Below are 4,409 nucleotides of genomic sequence, written 5' to 3'. Positions count from 1 at the left end.
GAATAATATAAACAATATCTTGAGACTTCACCTAATAGTTCTTAGATTAAAATGGTTCTTTGACAAAACACACTCCAATAATCTTTTTTTTAACTCTTTTTTATTAAATAAAAAAACTAATTAGGTGTAGTGAATTCACTATACACCTAGACACACTTCACTGTGGATGAGAACAATGAATTTATGATTTTACCCATCCTAAAAAACCAATTAACCTACTGCCAAAAGACACACTCCAATTAACCTAGCTATTGGGAGCGACAATATAATTTCCAAATATCCAATTAGTTCTTATCATATTAATTAGGGACAACGAAGTACTTTTACTTTTTATTTACATAGTGTAATGACTAGAAAACCTTTAAAATCAAAATAAATCTAATTGAAATTAAGGGGTTGATTCTTCTTTTCATTTTAAAATACAGAACGACTTTACTTTATTGCCATTAGAATTAGAATTTTTTAAACTTGGAACCAAGTACTAATTCTTCTTTTTCTCATGGTTTTTTAGTGATATTCAAGTCAAGTCAGGAGCAATTTCATATATTAATAAGATTAAAAAATATTTTTAAAAGAAAATTTGTTGACGTGTGTTAGGTCATTCCACGCACTTCTAATGATGTGTGTGATGGTGAAAAATGGCCATCAATGGTGGTGTTAGAAATCAAATGGCATCCCTTTCACAATAACCTAGAGAAATGTTTTTCAAAAAGGAATAACGATATAGCTCAATTTTATTCGTTTCACACTCGATTAGATTGAAACTATTCTTTTTACCCAAGTTACGCCGTGAGTCAGATCATTTTTTATAAGCATAAAAAAATGTAAAGATGTTAGGAAATAAAAAAAATTGATGTATAATGAACGAAACACTTTTAAAATATTGAGGTGGTGATATACTGGATGACACTTTTTAATATATATATATATGACAACAAACTGAATCAACCCGAGCCAATCATGGTTAACCTAGAAAACTTGTAATTTGAGGCAAAAGATTGTGATAACCCTATGGAATCCAAATCGAAACAAATTAGAAAGCCCAATTCTAATTAACTAGATATTGAAGGCCTAAAATGGAAAAAAAAAATTCAATTAAACAAAAAGTCTCAAAAAATTGACTCCAACAAGCCTTAGATTGGTGGTCTGCGCTATGTCATAACACAAACCAAAGTGATTTCTAACATAAAAAAGGATGCTTAGATGATACTAGTGTTTTTAACTGATTGGATCCATTAATTTTTAAAAGACCAATTAGTTGTTATCATATTAATTGGAGACAATAATGTCTTTGTACTTTTTGTTTGCACAATATAATGACTAGAATACCCTTCAAATGAAAATAAATCTCATTGAGATTTAGGGTTTGATTCATCTTTCCATTTTAAAATGCATAGTTACTTTACTTTATTGCCATTAAAATTAGAATTTTTTAAACTTGAAACAAAATCTTGATTCTTCTTTTCCTTATGGTTTTTTAGTGATAGTCAAGTCAAGTCAGGAGCAATTTCATATTTTAATAACGTTAAAAAATCTTTTAAAAATAAAATTTTCTGGCGTGTGTTAGACCGTTCCACTCACTTCTAGCGATGAGTGCGGTGGTCTAAGGCGAAGGAAAATGACCATCCACTGCGATGTTAGAAAGCTTTTCACAATAATCTAGAGAAAAAATATTTTTTCAAAAAAAAGAAGAAGATGTAGCTCAATTTTTTTCATATCGTGCTCAATTTTCAAATAGTTTTTTGATCCATGTTATGCAGTGAGTCATATAATTTTTTATAACCTTACAAAAATGTAAAGATGTTAGGAAAAAAAATGATGTATAATGGAAGAAACACTTTTAAAATATTGAGGTGGTGACATATATATATATATATATATATATATATATATATATATATATATATATATATATATATATAACAAAAATTTGGATAAATCGGGGCCAATCATGGTTAATCCGTAAAACTCGTAATCTAAGGAATGAGATTGTGACAACCCCAAGGAATCCAAATCGAAACAAATTAGGAAGCTGAGTTCTAATTAACCAGATATTGAAGGCCTATACTAATAATAATAATAAAAAGCATTCAATTAAACAAAAAAAATCTAAAAAAAGGACTCGAACAAGCCTAGATCGGTGGTCCACGCTATGTCGCGACCCATACCAAATTGTTTCTAACATAAAAAAAAGGATGCTCAGGCGATACTAGTGTTTTTTAAAAAGAAAGGAAAATTTTAAGCTCGGGTCATTGACTTGACTGAATCCATTAAGTTGGGGTTAATTTAATAATATGATTACTTTTTTTGTCCAATGAACAAAAAATAAAAAGACTAGAGATGACCAAGTTTATTTTCAAAAGTAGTGAAAAATTATATAGAAAGCAGAAAATAATATATCAACTTCCAAATAATCAAATGTTGAAGGAAGAAACTGAAAAAAAAATAAGCTTAATAAAAAAAAAAAACATATGAATTTTTTCCCCTGCGGCATAATATTTTTTACAACCTTTAAAAGATTGTAAAAACATTAGATGGTGACATAATGGATGATATTTTTTAAAACAAATATTAAGTAATTAATTTAATTTAATTCAAAAAATAACAAAAAGTAACAAATAAAAAGACCCACGACAACCCAAGTCACTTTCAAAATCAATGAAAAAATCTATATAAAGCAAAAAAAATAAAAAAATATAGAGTCTAATATCCAATTAAATCAAATGATAAAGGATGAAACTAAAAAATCTGAGTTTAAAAATGAAAAAAGAAGAAGAAGAAATGAACCCGTTAAATCCTTGATCTAAGGTTAATCAATAATTAGTTTAATGTTGAAAGATGAAGTTGAAAAACAATATATATCAATTTAAAAAACTTTTCAACGTAAAACAAATAGCAATAAAAAAAATAAAGATAAAATCCGATATGTAAATCCAATAAAGAAGGATGAAATCATAAAACAAAGTTTTAAAAACTATCCCAAATAAAATAAATATTAATCAAATGAATACGAACCAAATCTGAAACAAAAAAAATTATTGAAAGATGAAATTAAAAAAAATAAATTTAATTCTATAAATTGATTCAGATAAAAATTAAAAAATTAAAAGAATAAATATCAAATTTTTAAAAAAAAAATTGAAGGAAAGTTGGGAAATGTTTAAGGCCAAACACGGAAACAAAAAAAAAAAAGAAAAAATATAAGAAAGCCAACTGAAAGCTAAATATAAAAAAGATAAATAAAAAATATTCATGTCACACGCACTGCCGAACAGGGTAGTCCCCGTTGTGAGGAAATGTAAGACATCAAGAAAGCTTGTTTTTCTCTTTTGTGAGCCATCACACTCATCATTCGAAGACGCAAGTGGCTCACTCGTAGCCATGATTGAAAAACAAGCCAGTAACTTTTCTTTTCTTTTTTTTTAATTTTTTTATTAATTAAAACATCAAATCACTCATGGGACCACATTATTATTGCAAAAAAAAAAATTATGAAATTATGAATATGGCCTTAAAGTCAAGCCTAGGATGTTTTTGTTCCAATGGTAATAGAGTAATTACACTGTGCATTGAAAATGAAAATTTCACAAAAACCATTAGACCCAAGTTTTTATTTTTCTTTCAAGGACAAATAGGTAATTTAATCGTGGAAAAATTGCAAAAAGGTTAAGCTATACCTGAACAATTTTTGAATGACAAATAAACCTATTAATTTGCCCTTCTAGGCCAATTCATTGGCTTTTTAACGAGGAGCAAAAACATAATCTCACCATTACAATCCAAAGTGAATTAAGGTGGGTGTATAATGTTTTTTCCACGTCCTTTAAGTTTTTTCATTATGTTTTTTCATTTAATAAATGTTTTTTTTTTCAATCATCATCATCCTTTTTTTTCTTAGTTTGATATATTTGATGTTCTTAATTTTTTTTATTTGTTATTTTATTAGATAAAACAAGTTTATTTAACCTAGTTAAATTCATGTACCCAATCGCAACTTTTTCTTACTTTTTTTTAGAAACACTTGTAGCTTTTTAATAATTTTTTAATAATAAGATTTTTCTTTAGCCCGCAATGTAGTATAGGTAGCATAGGCCACGGGAATTGTCTTTACTAACCATTTTCTTTGTAAGGATATATATGGTTCTTTTGAAAAATTTCATTTTATATATATATATAAATAATTAAGATTTTTGTTTTCTTAACTGGTATCCTCGTGTTTTTTTAAAGGGTGAAACTAATTCTATTCAGGGTTTATAATTACCCTTCTTAATAAATATTTATTTTTAAATTAAACTTGTATTCTTACTTTTATATTAATTATTAGAACAACCCTGGTTTATAAAACTAAAATATTAATTTTTAAATGTCAATAATGAAATTCCAAAAGATCTTTGGTTGATTGATTGAAG

Source organism: Populus nigra, chromosome 8, assembly GCF_951802175.1.
Source record: "Populus nigra chromosome 8, ddPopNigr1.1, whole genome shotgun sequence".
In the NCBI taxonomy this organism is placed as follows: Eukaryota; Viridiplantae; Streptophyta; class Magnoliopsida; order Malpighiales; family Salicaceae; genus Populus; species Populus nigra.
Note: the sequence above shows the minus strand (reverse complement) of the source record.